Here is a 17,832-nt window from a genome sequence, read left to right on the forward strand (position 1 = left end):
CCTGATTACACGAGTTTCCTATTAACTACAGATTAGTAAGGGAGAGATACAGGAAGGGGAAAGTACAAAAGAAAACTATTGGACAACAAAAGAGAGATTGTAATAGGGCCAAGGGAGAGAGATTTTCCTTGCTCCTGGCTGTGAAACTCATCAGTTCTTTATCAGTGAGAGAAAACTTATATATCATTTGTTCCTCAACAGATGCCAGGATATCCAAAAACTGCTCCACCAGCTGAAAAACTACAATCAATTTACAGTACAAAAGCAGAGAACAATTTTTAAAAAGAAAGTTGGTGATCATGGTAAGTTCTTCCTTTTTGCCATTTCCTTCCTTTTTTGTTGCTAACTTACCCTTTCCCTTCACAAATCTCTTCTTAAGGTTAATTTAATTGGCTGCTGCTTTGGTATTTGGCTGCATTGTGATCATATTATACACAGGAAAAGCAATCCCAAGGGCAAATGACCTCAAAGGTTTCCTGGTTCCCATTTCAACTAATCTGAGTAAGTATGGTGTATTGTTTGAGAATGCTAATTCTTCTATTTATATACATATATTTACCAGAGCTATTCCATCATCCCATTAAATTGAGGTTGCCTATTTCATTTCCTATAAAACTTTCTTTCATGTGTTTGATAGATTCAAGATGCCCCTGACCCAGTAGAAGTTGTATTTGTCTTGTTATGTACATTTTCTAACCAGAGTAATTTGTATGACTATATTCTCCAGAAACTCTTATGGAAATAAGGTATATGTAGTCTATGACCTATTCCCAGTGGTGCTGTTGGCATTATTCATTTAAAGTTTACAAATTACTTTGGAAACATAAATTGCCATATAATTTCTATGTATTATTCTTTTGTAAATTAAAGTAGCATACACATTTTAAATCAACTTATTCATAAGAAGAAAAATGAAGTGTTAAATCACATTTAACATAGCAAATCCTTTACAATAAACCATCAAAATGGAAAATGACCACAATACATATTTTTTTGCTACTTGACATGGTATGCATTTCAAAGCAGTGCATAATTATGTATAATGGTGAATCATGCTTGTATTACTTAAACTGATTTTCTTATTTTAGTATATGTGCTGCCGAAGCAAGCACTGAACTGATTTTCTTTATTTCTTCCAGCATTAAAAACCACCTGAGGCTTTTTTGGTACCATCACTATGTTTTCTGTTTTTGTTTTTGTTTTCCCACAATATATAGAAAGATAAGCATTATACTATAGAAAGATATAAGAATTATTTTTTGTAGACAATATATACCACCAATCGGTTGTATCTGCTGAGAGAATTCACAAAAGTTTGTTTCTATAGTATTTAAAAATCTTTAATCTCCCCCTCACCAAAATAAAGTATACTGTACATGAGTCAAATTTACTCATCAAATGATCAATGTAAGAAAACCAAAGTTGAAAAATTTAACTTGACATTATAATTCTAAAGAGGAGTTTAGCAAGCATTAATTTACCTACAGTGAATAATTCTCTATTATAGCCAGAGTAAAATGGGAGAGGAAAAATGCCTCTTCCTAGTTCTTTGGTTTTTATTACAAAGACTCTTCCTGCTGTGTCCAATAACCTGAGTACCTGGAAAAATTGGAGAATTGGCAGGAACATCCAGGGTATGCTCAGTGAGCTCTGCTCTGCTGTGTGGGTGAATCTCTCAAGGTGCCTCTGCCACCCCAGGAGAAGCGCCCGGGCCACACTGCTGAGACTGAGTCCAGTGAACAAATCTGTTGAGCTCAGAATTTAGATTGCAGGCCCACTTGTGCCTCACTAAATTATGTACCCCAAACTAGCTGTCATCAGTGATAAAGTTGATATTTTGGTCTGTGCCACCTCCTACTCCTCAATTTATTCAGATTATGGCTGAGGAAGAAGGTTGCTACCTATAGATCCCCTTCAGAGACCCTGATAGGAACCATCACAAAATAAATGTTAACTAACACAATCAGTTAAATGCTAGTTGAATATTACTATTTTGTAAACAGTGTACCAGAAACACTAGGACTGTACTAATGGACTACAAAGGAAAGAGAACTAATTTTCAGCAGTTAGCAATGGTTTGACTGCCAGAGATTGTATCTTGAATGGTATACTTTATTGACCTAGAGTGGATGAGTGGATGGAAAGAAAATACTATTTGGCTAATTGTATATTTGAAAGATCAATGTCTCTGTGTGGTAAAAGCTAAACAGCTTGGGCAAAGTGACAAGAAACACAAGATTTAAGAATAAAAATAGAGTTAAGGACAGTACACAGCATAGACATCAGAGTAGGGAAGCAGGGAGACAGAGGCAGAGACAACTTCCTTGTACTACCTTGACATTTCTGGGTCTCACAGATCCCAAAGGCCTAACTTGGGGTCAAATTTCTCTTTGGCATTTCTGTAACAGCTCAAATCTCTCCAGTGATGCTCTGGCATTTCTGCAGAATCCTTGGTGAAATCTCAGCCTCCTCTCACTGAGCTGTTGGTCTCACATCTGTCCCATTGTAGCCTCCTCTTGCTAAGGGGACTTGAATTTCTTCCTTCCTCAAAGTTTAACTGATCCAAATGTTAGGCTGCTCTTTAAAAAGATAAACTAAATTTACCTAAAATGTATTATTACGCTTGTGTTCTAAAGAAAATGTCTTAAAATGGTAACTTTTCATCTATTTAGCATGATTTTTATATCACTTAGAGAAATACTGTGAACTAAAATATTAAAATGAAAAGCCCACATAATGTCTAGTTTAAGAAAGAACACAGAACATACCCTTCTACCCTACCTTCAGAGGGACCTATGTCTTCCAAAAGGAGCCAGGACCATTTTCTACCGTAATAAAATTGCAGCGTTCAGCAAAGCAGAAAACATTACATGAGGAATCAAAGACTTGAGTTCAAATGAATTCTGAGTGTGGACCTTGTACATACTAATTATGACTCAGATACCACATCTATTGTAGTCCATTTGCGGTCGGCAGTGTCTACTTAGTAAAATTACTGACCATCATATCCAACTACTCACTTGACATGGTACAAATCAATTCCACATTCATATTAGTAAGTGGCAAGGCTTGAATTAGCCACTTATCTGTCCAATTATTTAAATATAAGGTGACCCAAAATTGCATATTTTTTTCATTTTAATAAGGTAATATAACATTAATAAAATTAATAAAATTAATTTTTAAAAATTGAGTGCTAGAATAAAAGAAGCAATGGTAGTACCAAATGTGATATGTATATATGCCAATTGCTCATAGTCAGTGTCTTTATTATGTATCACATACGTTAATGAAAATGAAGTTTTAGTCATATTCTTTCAAACATATATCTCTAATAACTGATTATAAAAACTTTCATTGTTGCATTTTATAAACATTACATGAAAAGACTTTGACCTTTTCTTTTCTTCATGACTTTAATATACTGACTTGTTATTAGAAGAAAAAAAGATAATATAACAAGAAATATAAAAACGACAATTTCAGCAAATTTATTCAATGCAAGAATCGATTGGTTGAAATAACACCTGCCCAAATGACACTCGGGATAGTTGGGATAGTCAGTATGTAAACAGCTGCACTGCCCAAGTGACACTCGCTGGCCTTAAACTGTTGAGTGGCTAATGATAGTCCTTGGATTAGAATGTGATTTTCCTGAATGTTAAGCGTTTGTTTCTTGAGATCGGAAGCCTCCTAGTGGCAGAAGTATAGAAAAAAAAAAAAAAGATTTTCAGTAGTTTTTCTTCTAAGTATAAAGGTGCGTGTGAGATTTCAGTTTAACTTTAATTTGTCTGTTAATAACTGATGAGCATCCCAAATATCTCTACTCTTAATACATTAAGATGGGAGCAGGTCTGGTTTAGTATAGGTATACTAAAAACGTCCGTAAGTAAAAGGATTCCACAGTCTATCTTAGCTATAGCAAAGATAACTCCCTCAACACGTCATTTTTCTTTTTCTTTTATTTTTATGTATTTAGGCCATTGTTTCTTTCATTGTCATGATGATCAATCAGAAATTATGTATAGTATATGTAACTTCAAGATTTCAGGCTTTTACTTACCACAGCTGCTTATGGTCTGCAAATGTCACAAGTCTTATTAGAACCTGCATATGGCTCAGAAATAATTGTACTGCAGTGAAGAGAAAAACAACCTGATTTCCTGATTCAAAGAAGACTTTGAGTCTGGCTAAACAGAACAGAGAATAAATATCCAGTGTTTGACTGATGCAGTTTAACTTGCATTTTTGTGTGTAAAGAAGCAGGAAAGAGAGGGGCACAAAAGGAATTCTGAGACACTTTTAAATATAGAGATAGACATGAGCAGCATCCAGTTCCAGGCTTGATTTAGCTGCCAAGTTTTTGCTTGACTTTGAAAAGGTAACACTGTAAAATGAAGAATTTTGTCATCCTATTCTCTCCTCCAAACAAAATCATATGTCTTTCTCAGTCCATTCATGCTGCTATAACAAAATACCAAAAACTAGGTGACTTATAAACAATAGAAATTTATTTCTCACAGCTCTGAGAAGTCCATGATCAGTGTGCCAGCAGATTCAGTGACTGGTGAGGATTTGCTTCCTAATTTATAGAGAATGTCTTCTTTTGATGTGTCCTCACATCGCAGAAAAGGTGAGGGAGCAGCTCTCTGGTTCTCTTTTGTTTGTTTGGTTTTGGTTTTGGTACCGGGATCTGGTTGAATTCTGGTTGATCTGGTCTTTGCGCTTTGGAGGCAGGTGGCGGAACCACTGAGCTAAATCCCTGGCCCTCTGGGTCTCTTTTTAAAAAGCACTGATCCCCTTCATGAGTGCATTGCCCTCCTGACCCAATTACTTCCAAAAAGCTGCACCTTCAAATACCAGTACACTGAAGATCAGGTCTCAACATACGAATTTGGGAGAGACACCAACATTCAGTCTATAGCAATGGTTTACTTAGAGCTTGCATAATAAGATAGATAAAATGATCAACAGCACCCCATCAGACTGGTATCAGAAAATTCCTTGTCATAGTATATTAGCTGACACTATCTGAGAAAAACTTTTAGAAGGTTCAGCAAGCCCCAGCAGGGAGATTGGTGCAGGGATACACACATCATTTTGCCACTGATTAACTTTCCCACTATTTCTCATTCTTGTACCACTTAGGTGAAAATAGCACCCTCTTTAATTTTTTTTAAAGCAGTAATATTGATTCTGTGTTACTGATCAGGGCTAATCAGTTCCAAAGAGAGATGGAATAATCTAATGTCAAACTTCCCAAAGTACTAAACCCAAACTATTAGTTTTAAATTGTTTATTTCCCCAGTCGGGTCCTGCATAACTTGTTTAGTAAAAGACAATCCAGTACATTCAAATCTACACTAGAAGTCTATGCACCATTTTAAAATGAATTTCAGGGTAAATTGGTTTAGCAGGAGCATGGTAAGATGAAGACCCTGAACATAACACAGTACAATAAACCTAAATCCATGCATTTTATTTTTTTATATTAAAAAGAAATTTTATTTTGTCAGATGCTTTCTGCAGTTTATTGGGTTGAGTGTTGATGTGTAAGTAGAAGAATAAGAGATAGCATGTTGTCTTGCTACCACAACAACAGGCTTAAGCTGAATTTGATTCAGCCATACAAACACCTCCTGTGAGAAGACCATTGTAATTTAGAGTAGGCAGATTCTGAGCATGCCACTCACTGGTTTCAAATAAGGTGCGTAGTTGTGTCTAAAACTTATCTGCAAAATAGAGATATCTGCTCACTGTATTATTTTAAAGACTAAATAAAATAATGTGTACCTACTACTTAAAACAGTGCCCAACATGTAGTAAACTACTGAATAAGTAGTAGATAATATTTGAAAAAAAGGCATTTTTCTGCACTCATTTACTAATAAATAATCCAACACACTCAAACTACAAAAAAGTTATGATTTATCTACATTGGACACATTATATAAAATCAAATGAACTTTCTTGTTAAAAGATGATTATTCAAAATCAAATCTATGATTTTTTTTCACAATTTCTTTTGAAAGAAGACAAATTCTGATCAAGGCTTTCATATAAAGTATCAGAACTTCTCCTAGTTTTGATGTCTTATTCTCTTTGCTATATTAAAAAAAGGTGGCCAATATAAATTCCCCAGTGGAAATGATCTCTGGTATTCTGATACTTTTTAATGATAATTGAACATGGAAGAAGTGTTAGAAATACATATTTACTCTGAGCTCAAGAAATCTGGAGGTGAAGCCTCTGAAAGGTAGATTTTCTTTCCTCTAATCAGGCTCTCCTTCCTCCCTTCGGATCTTGACAATCCAGTTCAGCAGCCACCTAAAATATTGTAGTCTGTGATTTGATGCCCAGGCGGTCATCTTAAGTAACTTTGTGATGTGAAAACACCTTGAGTCCCTTAGAGAAGACACAGTAGTAACATCATTCTCAGAGTCTTTCTTATTATTAAATGTAGTAGCCATCACTGATTTACATCATCTCTAATGACTACTTTTGAAAATAACTTTTGTAGATAAAATACAAAATATACTAGTCTACAAAAAAAATCAACATCCTTCTAATTCTTTACATTATTGTCCATATGTACTGTTGAGAGAGTACATTTACACGAGTACTAAACACATGAGGAAGCCTATTAGCAGAATAGTAAATTAAAATATTTGCCTATATTTCTGCTACAAAAATCTCTAGTCTTTGACATAGAAACCCACATCCACTATTTTATCTCGATCAGATTATAGAAAATGAACAAATATTATTTTTCTTATCTGAATTTTACAAATAGCTTCCATAGGCAGAATTAAAATGATAGATATAGCACATTGCTTCTTGAATACAGCAAGAGTTTTAAGTGTTCACACCAAGACTGAGGGAAAAGCTACATGGGTATTGCTCAACAGCAACGTCTGCTGGTGTTCTCCGAGTATGGTTTGCTGTGTCAGGAAGTTCTACTCAGGCACTGGGGTGGTTGGAATGATAATTCTCAGGCAGGGAAAAGCTTATTTTGTTATTGGTGGATTTTCTAGGGCTTTAGTAACTTCATCTTCTATCTACCTTCTTCCAGTTGGCTGACAAATTTATCTTCTCATTCTTAGCAAAATTAAGTAAGCAGAGAACAACAAAGGAACTTATCAACCAGTATTTCTTCTACCATTTGATAGTTTAAAAGTTTCCTGTCAAAATTCCAAATGATGTACACAGATATCACCCTGCCTACCTCACCCACGGGATGGGAGGTTGTCACTCTCACTCTTAAAAGACTAGCGTAGGGGAAGAAAAACATCATAACTTTAGAGTGGGAGAACCTGATAGACACTACCTTATCCAGGTGACTGGGTGAACATCACCAGTGATGTGGTGCGGACACCAGCTACCCCTGATGGGATGTAATCAAATGACATCTCACCTCTGTGACATCCATTCCAAAAACCCATAATCAAAGCTAACCAACAGACCAAAACACACTAGGGGCAATTCTACTAAATACCTGACCAGAACTCCTCAAACTCCTCACAAAATCAGGAAAAACAAAGAAAGATGGAGAAACTGCCTCAGAGCAGAGGATTCTCTGGAGATACAGGACTAAATGCCACATGGTGTCCTGCAAGGGATCTTGGAACTGGAAAAGAATATTAATGGAAAAACTGGTGGAATCAGTTTGGTGAAAGTCTGCAATTAGTTGATAGTACTGTACCAATGCTGGTTTCTTAGTGTGGACATATTTACCTCAGGAACATAAGGCAATATTAAGAGAAAATAAAATTGAGGTTTATGAAAACTCTGTCTACTATCTTTGCAAATTTTCCCTAAATTTACAAGTATACAAAATGAAAATGATATTTTTAAAATCATAAGTATTTGCTATATGCCCATATCTGTACTACACATTCTGGGAGATAACACCACACGTTTGAAGGACATGTAACAGATTAGAATGTATTTTCAGATATTTTCTCTCAATTTAACTTCACAACAGCTATGTGAGGTGAGAAACAGAGACCATTTTCATCTGTTGATGAGGAAAAAAGACTTACAGAGGTTTTGCCCTTCTCAGAAGCATACAAGGGGTAAGACTCAGAGCCAGGACTCAACCTCAGCACTTGTGGCCCCATTCCCTGGGCTCTATTTATACCTCATAAGGAGTTTCTGGCTTTTAAATTCAAATAGAAGTTTTGCTACAGGGAATGAATGACAACTACAATACAGGATGATTGGGTTCGATATATCCATGTGATCCTCACCTCTCTGTATGAGGATTTAAGTGCTAAAAAATAGTAATGAATGCTATAAGAAAAAAATTAAAACCAGAAAGGATAAGTCAAAGCTTCAATATTTATTCCCAGATTTCATCATGAAGTAATAAAGTTCTCTGTCCCAAAGAAAATCCCCATCATCCTTTAAGACTCAGCTCAAGGATGGTTTTGTGAGTGCTTCCTCCCTCTCTCCCCTCTGAGGTGCAGAAGATGCTCCTCTGCACCTCAGGGGCACTTTTCATTGCTCCTTTGGTTTTTGTTTGGATTACAGCAGAGGAAACATAAAGAGTAGAAATTCTTACTTGTACTACATGCAAAATTACTCTTCTATCCTTCCTTTAGAAATTCGTTTTCTACTCAAATTTAATCTAAAAGAGTATCTTCTAGCCGAAATGACTCAGTGTGAATGGGCATGCTAAATTACTTAAAAGTCACAAGTTATAATGTCTACAGAGACCAATAAGGAGTATAATAAATGGGCAAAGTCATCCTGAACATGGGAAAATTCAGGGGCCTTCTCTGTTTTTTATTTTCTCATTTTTGGAAAACCCATGAAAACTGATTTTTCCTCCAAGTAAAAGCAATGATTAATGATAAGCAACCATGACATTTGACCTGTATATTTGTGGGACAGCAGTAGGGAGTGATGTGGATTTTGGCAGACTAGAAAGTGCATGGACTTGAGGAGAAGGTGTGAGATGAGCCTGGAATATCTCATGACATAAAACAAGCAAATCCTCAGAGAATGATGGAGAGGTAGCAAAAGTACACAAAGCCAGCTTGGATATTCTTCCACCAATCAAGCCCAGGACAATTTGAACATTCAAAGAAATAATGACAGCAATACTATGACTCACTAAATAAAATATGAAGTCTTAAGTCTTCAATAAACAAAATAAAGATCTTTTTAATGAGAAATGGGATATTATGTAGCTTCAAATTATCTTTCCACAAAATGTTTTTTCAATTGAAGTGGGAAAGGAATAATTTTAGTGAAAACACTCAGAAGACACCATTGTAATCAAACCAAAATGAATATCATCAGTAGTCGGACACACTAAAATTCTGTACCACTTGATAAGATGCAATGGGAACATGGTATGGACTTCAGCAATATTCCTGTCAGTAATGCACACTGCATCTAATGAGGAACTGAAAATCGATCTCCAGAAATTTTTCATCTTGAAAAGTGGAAACTCCGTACTCAGTAAATAGTTGAGTGATTCCACCATCACCCTAACTCCTGGCAACCACCATTCTATTTTCTATCTCTATAATTTTGACTATTGTAAGTACCTCATAATAAATGAAATCATATGATATTTGGCTTTTGGTGACTAACTTAATATCCTTAGCATAATGTTCTTAAGATTTATCCATTTTGTAGCATGTATCAAAATTCCCTTCCTTTTAAAGCTGTTTTATTCCAATGATCTATATGTCTTTCCTTACACCAACACTGCCTTGATTACTGTAGCTTTTAGAGGAAGTCTTAAAACTGGGTGCTAAACGTCTTCCAACACTGTTTATGTTTTTGATTTTGACTTTTCTAGGTCCTTTGTACTCCTACATAACTTTTAAATTTCAATATCCAGTTCTTCATTTATAGCAAGTATACACAGACTGGAATTTTTGTGTATACCTTGTGTTTTCTAATCCTGCTAAATTCAAGTCCAAGTTTTAGGGGCTCCTAGAGATTTCTTAGTATTTTCTCTGTAGATGGTCATTTCATCTACATATAAAGATTTTGCTTCTGCTGTGCCAATCCTATCCTAGTTGTGTCATTTTATTGCCAGACTATTTTGGTTTAGATGTATGTTTCAAAGTCTAATGGACAGATAAATAGTAGGCATATATGCCCTTGTTCCCCACTTTAGGGAGAAAGTATTGTATTGTCTCCATTCATAGAAGGAGTTTTGTTGGAAGTATGGAGTACATGTCTTTGATCTGTTGAGAAGGTTCTGTTCTACTTCTAGTCTCCTGATAGCTTTTACCATGAACAGCTGTAGAATTTAGTCCAATACTCTTTCTCCAACTAGTGACGGGATCATATGTCTTTCTCCTTTCCTCTGTTAAAATGATTACTTTTGGTGGTGGATCTTCTAATTCTGAACCAACACTGCCATCCCTATAATAAAACCACTTTCTACATAGTGCCAGATCTGACTTCTAACAGTTTGTTTTGTTAAACACATTTCTATCTATGTTCATACTTTTTTCTTCTATCATCTTTATCCAGTTTTAGGATTAGCACAATGTTGAGTTCCTAAAATGAGGAGAGAAGTGTTCCTTCTTTTTTCTGCTTTAAATGTTTGATATAATTTATCAGTTAAAATGTTTATGAGCCTGCTGTTGTCATATAGGTAGGTTTTCAAGCTAGGAATATACTTTCTTTAATAGGTGCTATTCAAATTTTATATTTCCTCCAGAGTTAGTTTCATTAATTTGTCTTCCAAGTTATTTCTTAGAAGTTGTCAAATTTATTTCAAAAAAGATTTTTGTAATATGCTTTCTATATCCTTTTAAATTCTGTAAAATCTGTGGTAATGTCTCCTAGATCTTAATATTGTAATTTAAAAAATGTATAACTGATATTGTGTAACGGGAAGAAAAGGTCTAAAAGAGCAGGGGAATTGGGAGGGGTAGGGGAAAGGAAAAAAGGGAAAGGAAAAAATATGAGAAGAGGATAAAAATGGAAACAAGGTCTTTGCAAATAGGGAAGGGTCGAGGGGGTGAAGGGTGGGCAAGGGAAGGGGAAAAAAAAAATAAGAACCAAGATACTCATGTAATGGTACAAGATCCCAATGATGAATGTAACTGTATTTTATACCAAAAATGTACCAATAAAGTTAATGGGGAAAAAATAAATAAATTTAAAATATATATATATATAATTAAAAAAAAGAAAAAGAAAGCTTATACTGGCCATAGCATTGCTCCCAGTGCAGAGGAAGAGGCTTCTGGGCTGTCACACCACTGCTCCCAGAGCAGAGGAAGGGTCTTCTGGGCTGCTGTACCACCACTCCCAGCACCCAGTAAGGGGCTTCCAGGCTACTGTACCAATGCTGCCAGGGCAGAGGAGGTGAGCTGTGTGGGTGCCAAGAGCCCACACCCCTCATGCACCCCCTCCCATGTCAAAATGAGAAGACATATAAACAAGTCTCAAAACCAGACTTCCAGATCACCTACAGCAACACCAATGGGAAATGAGATGGAACAATCTGATACTCAACCACCTTGACACCCTGAACTGGCAACAAAAGAGGAAAAAAGAAAATCAGAAATAATTTCTCAGATAACAGCACAGATTGCGCTCATAGTGCAAGACATGATTAATAAATCTAGAGAAGAACTTAGGACCATGATGGAATCCCAACATAGGAAACAAATGGAATCCATAAAACAGATGAAAACAGACTTCCAGGAGCTTAAAAACTCCACTGAAAGTCTACACAGCAGAATGAGCCAATGTGAGGACAGAATTTCAAATAAAGAAGATAAGATTGCAATTAGTGACCAGGAAAAGAAAAATTGCTTTAAAATTATAAGGGATCATGAGAAATTACTCCAGCAGCGGCAAGACGATGCATAGATTAACATAAGATTAATTGGAGTCAACGAATCAGATGACATAAGAGTGAAGATGACATAAAAAACAACTTCACAGAAGTGATGGCAGAAAACTTCCCAAGCACGGGAAAAGAACTTGACATACAGATAAGTGAGGCATATAGGACTCCAAATAGCCTTGATCAAAAAAAAATTCTACACATAGGCATATAATTGTTAAGATTCCAGAAACCAAACAGAAGAACAAAGTTCTACAAGCAGTTAGAGAAAAGAAACAAATCACATACAAAGGAAAGCCCATCAGAATCACAGCAGACTTCTCAATGCAAACCCTCAAGGCAAGAAGAGCTTGAAGTGACACATTCCAAGCCCTAAAGGAAAACAGCCTCCAATCCAGATTGATGTACCTTGCAAAACTATCTTTCAAAATTGATGGGGAAATAAGGTACTTTCATGACAAAGAGCACCTTAGGAACTTCATGAATACCAAACCAGCACTCCAAAAAATTTTACACAATATGATAGGAAAAGACAATGAGGATCACAAGTCCAGGAAGTCCAGAAGAATGAATCCATCAGGTGCGACAAGAAAATAAATGCAAAGGGGGAGAATCCAACAAAAAGAAAAACTCATGACAATGATAAGTCAATATATATCAGTTATAACCATCAATATTAATGGTCTCAATTCACCAATCAAAAGAAATAGACTGGCAGAATGAGTCAAGAAGCAAGATCCAACAATATGCTGCATACAAGAAACACTTAATTCAAAAAGAAACTCATAGACTGAAAGTTAAAGGGTAGAAAACAATACTCCATGTGACAGGAACCCAAACAAAAGCAGGAGTAGCTATCCTCTTTGCAGATCAAGTATATTTCAAACCAACACTGATTAAGAGAGATGAAGAAGGACACTACATCCTTGTAAAGGGAACAATTCAACAGGAAGAGATGACAATCATAAATATCTATGCACCAAATGCTAGTGCACCCAATTATATAAAACAAATACTAAAGGAAATGAAAAGTCATATATGCACTAATAAAATAGTAGTGGGGAACCTCAATACCCAGCTGTCACAAATAGATAGACAAAAAATAAGTAATGAAATACTAGAACTCAGTCGAACTCTTGAACAAATGAACTTAACAGATGTTTACAGAGTGTTCCACTCACAAAATCAGAATACACATTCTTTTCAGCTGCACACAGGTCGATCTCCAAAATAGACCACATACTCGCTCATAGAACATGTTTAAGCAAGTGCAAAGGAACTGACATTATCCCTGTATATTATCAGACCATAGTGCCATGAAATTGGAGATCAGTAGCAAAAGAAACTGCAAAAATATCACAAACACATAGAAATTGCACAACACACTTCTGAATAACCAATGGGTCACAGAGGAAATTAAAGAAATCAGTTCCTTCAATTAAATGGCAATGACAATGTAACATATCAGAATCTATGGGACACAATGAAAGCAGTCTTATGAGGGAAATTCATAGTAGTGAATACGCATATTAGGAAAACAGAGCAAGCCCAATTAAACAACCTAATGCTGAACCTCAAGCTTATGGAAAAAGAAGAGCAGCACAAACCCAAATCTCATACAAGGGAGGAAATTATAAAGATCAGAGCAGAAATCAATTCAATGGAGATGAAGAGAATGATAAAAAAAAATTAATGAAGCCAAGAGTTGGTTCTTTGAAAGAACAAAAAAAAATTGACAAAACCTTAGCCAATCTTATCAGAAAAAGGAAAAAAAAGACCCAAATCCATGCAATTAGGAATGAAAAGGGTGAAATTACAATGGACCCAGCAGAAATCCAGAGGATCATCAATACCTACTTTGAGAACCTATATGCCAATAAGATGGAAAATACAGAAGAAGTGGACAGATTCTTAGATATAAGTATGAATTACCAAAGTTGAATGAAGAAAAACTAAAAATTCTAAACAACCCAATATCAATTGGTGAAATGGAAAACATAATTAAAAACTTATCAACTAAGAAAAGCCCAGGTCCTGATGGCTTCACTGCTGAGGTCTAGAAGACATTTAGAGAGGAACTACTGCCACTACTGTTTAAACTCTTCAATGAAATTGAAAGGGAAGCAATGGTCCCAAATTCATTCCTGGAAGCAAGCATCACCTCGATCCCCAAAGCAGAGAAAGACCCAACCAAAAAAGAGAACTAAAGGCCAATGTCACTAATGAACATAGATGCAAAAATCCTTAATAAGATACTGGCAAATAAAATGCAGAAGATCATCAAGAATATCATCCACCCTGACCAATAGACCAATAGAGCCAAGGACAAAAACCATATGATCATCTCAATACATGCAGCAAAAGCATTTGACAAAATGCAACACACATTTATGATAAAAACCCTACAAAAAATTGGAATAGATGGTCTCTACCTCAATCTGATAAAAGCCATCTATGAAAAACCAACAGCCAATATCATACTAAATGATCAAAAACTGAAATTCTTCACACTAAAATCAGAAACAAGACAAGGATGTTCACTATCACCAACCTTGTTCAATATAGTTTTGGAAACACTAGCCACAGGAATTAGACAAGAGAAAGAAATAAAATGGATAAAGAGAGGAAATGAAGAAGTCAAATTGTCATTATTCGCAGATGACATGATATTGTATATAGAAGACCCCAAGAACTCCACCAAAAGTCTTCTAGACTTAATAACCAAATTCAGTCAAGTAGCTGGTTACAAGGTCAACACACAAAAATCAATAGCTTTCCTCTATATGAACAATAGACTCACTGAGATAGAAATAGGGGAAACAATTCCTTTCACAATAGCATCCAAAAACCTGAAATACCTAGGAATCAACCTAACAAAAGAAATCAAAGATCTCTTGTCTGAAAACTATAGCACTCTGAAAAGAGAGATTGAAGATGATATCAGAAAATGGAAAGACATCCCTTGCTCCTGGGTAGGAAGAAGCAACATAGTGAAAATGTCCATAGTTCCAAAACTGCTATATAGATTCAATGTAATCCCAATTGAAATTCCAGCAACATACTTCACAGACCCTGTGAAAGCAATCCAAAAATTCATTTGGTACAAGAAGAGACCCAGAATAGCAAAAGCAATTCTAGGTTACAGAGACATGGTATGGAGTATTACAAGCCCAACTTGAAACTATACTACAAAGCTACTGTGATAAAAACAGCATGGTACTGGCAAAGAAACAAACTTGAGGACCAGTGGAACAGATCAGAGTATGCCGAAACTACTCCAGAGACACTCAGCCACCTCATCTTCGACAAAGGAGCCAAACACCCTCACTGGAGGAAAGACAGCCTCTTTAATAAATGGTGCTGGAGAAATTGGGTTTCAACTTGCCAAAGACTACAACTAGACCTATATCTCTCACCATGCACTAAACTAAAATAAAAATGAATTAAAGATCTAAATATTAAAATAGAAACACTGAACTGGCTGGAACAGAGGTTAGGTAGAACTCTTGAAGACACTGGTGTAGGAAAAGATTTTATGAACAAAACCTCAGTTGCCCATGAACTAGCACAAACAATCAACAAGTGGAATCTCTTCTTACTAAAAAGCTTCTGCACAGGAAGACAAACCACCAGCAGTGTGATGAGACAACCCACAATGTGGGAAATTTTTTCACCAGCTGTCCCTCAGAAAAGGTCTTCTACCTAGAATCTATTAATAACTTAAAATAATCAGATTTCCCAAATTTAAGGACCCAATCCGAAAATGGGCATCTGAAATGAACAGACATCTCTCAGACAAAGAAGTAGTAATGGCAAATAAACATATGAAAAAATGTTCAACATCACTGGTCATTCCAGAGATGCAAACAAAAACAATGCTGAGATTCCACCTCACTCCAGAAAGAATGGCTGCTATCAAGAAATCAATCAATAACAAATGCTGGCGGGGCTGTGAGGAAAGAGGAACCCTTCTCCACTGCTGGTGGGAGTGTAGACTGGTGCAACCACTGTGGAAATCAGTACGGAGATACCACAAAGAACTAGGACTGGAAGTTCCATTTGACCCCACTATTCCACTGCTGGGGATCTTCCCCAAAGAATTAAAAGAATCATAGCACAGTGATATATGTGCACCCATGTTCATAGCAGCACAATTTGTAATAGCCAAAACTTGGAAGCAGCCCAAATGCCCATCAACTGGAGACTGGATAAAGAAAATGTTGTTTTTTTGTTTTGGGGATTTTTTTGGTACCGGGGATCGAACTCGGGTCCTTGTGGTTGCACAGCAGGCGGCGAAACCACTGAGCTAAATCCCCGGCCCAAAATGTGGTATTTTTATAAAAGAGAGCACTACTCAGCCATAAAAAATGAGAAATTAGAGACATTTATAGCTAAATGGATGCATATTGAGGAAATACTCTAAAGTGAAATAGGACACACATGTGTAAATACCAAATAGTTTCTCTAGTGTGAGATATTAAAAGTGTAAATAAGGACTAAAAGCTATAATAGTTAATGTGAAACAGGAAGAGAGGGGCAAAGGGAAAGTGGGAGGTGTAGGGGAAAGGAAGGAAGGGAATGGAATTAATATGAGAAAATGGAAAGGAAGTCTTTGTAAATAGGGAGGGATGGAGGTGTTGAAGGGAGGTCAGGGGAAGGGGAAAAATAAGAACCAGGAGAGATTATGTAAAGGTGCAAATTTCCAATGATGAATGTCATTATATTGTGTACCTAAAATATACCAATAAAATAATATTTTTTAAAAAAGAAAGCTTATAGTATAATTTGTAGAATTCTAGGATGTTTAATATTTATTTTCCCTCTACTGGGAAAAAGTAACTAAGGGAAGAAGGCTGAGTGAACATGGTAGGTAAGTGTAATATAAAGGTACTGGTTAAAGTGAAAAAGTAGTATGTACTTTGATTTGATTCATTTCATAAGCACTAAAATTCCCTTCCATGCAAATATCAGGTGCTCTTCCTTGGGTGGCTATAATAGTTTGGATCGTGAATGTCCTTAACTGGCCCATGTGCTCAAGGACTTACATCCAGGGTGGCACTGTCGGGAAATGGTGGAACCTTGAAGAAGAAGGGCCCATGAAGAAGTCCAGGCCACTGGGGACCTGGCTTTGAAGGAACTAGTGAGACTCTGTCCCTTTCTTCTTCCCCTCCTTTTTGCTTGCTGGCCATGAGCTGAGGGGTTTTGCTCTGTCATGCACTCTCTCTATAGTGTGCTGAATCATCACAGACCCAAGGGCAATGGGGCCAACAGATCATGGATTGGAACCTCCAAAACCATGAGCCAAATAAACTTTTGCTATTTATAAGTTAACCATGTCAGGTATGCTGACTGACACAGTATCCAAAAGTGGCAGAGCTTATGAGATGCATAGAGGCCAGTTCTGATTGCTGATGGGCCCTGTACTTCCAGGGTGAGGCTTATTAGGAGCTATGGGTGGGACTGGCCAGGGGCTTTCATAAGGAGTGAGTCTGAATTGCTGTGCTCTGTGTTCAACCTCCTTAGTATCATGGATCTTTCATTTTTAAACAAAGGTATGGTCCTGTATCATTTTTCATTCTCACCATTCCTAACCTAGTAACAAGTCTTTGTGATCTATACAGTGGATTAAGAACACACAAATATGTATGAGGCATCTTCTAGAAACATTGGCTTTCATTCAAGTGTGTATTGCCACCATTATCTTTCAGAAGAGACTAATCCTAAGTATTTCAAGCACCATAAAAGTTTATGTGTATGCCATTTGTTATATGTGTGTTTTATACTTTTATATTGGTAATATATTAGCAGTTCTAGTCACAGACAATATTTACAACCATTAACTATTCTCATTGTTAGATAGGCAAATCGCTATGTGAAAAATGGCAAAACTAGTCCTACAATAAATTATATAATTTCCTTTGCCCCCACTATTTGCTCCTGCAGAAGCTTGCTAGATAACATTATACTGAGTAAATAGGTTTAATGTTTCTTATTATCAGCAG

At 36.2% G+C, this 17,832-nt stretch overlaps 1 protein-coding gene across 1 annotated transcript in view; it reads left to right on the plus strand.

Annotated features, from left to right (window-relative positions):
- The window catches only part of LOC106009344 (uncharacterized), a 33,412-nt gene that overhangs the window by 4,911 nt on the left and 10,669 nt on the right, over positions 1 to 17,832 (plus strand). The window contains exon 4 of the mRNA XM_087199535.1: positions 202 to 302. The gene's annotated coding sequence lies outside the window, so the exon portion shown is untranslated. The remainder of the gene's footprint in view (positions 1 to 201; positions 303 to 17,832) is intronic.

This window comes from Heterocephalus glaber, unplaced genomic scaffold (genome assembly GCF_053883595.1).
Source record: "Heterocephalus glaber isolate CG9 unplaced genomic scaffold, H.glaber_assembly_v1.0 deba00001720, whole genome shotgun sequence".
Taxonomy (NCBI): domain Eukaryota; kingdom Metazoa; phylum Chordata; class Mammalia; order Rodentia; family Bathyergidae; genus Heterocephalus; species Heterocephalus glaber.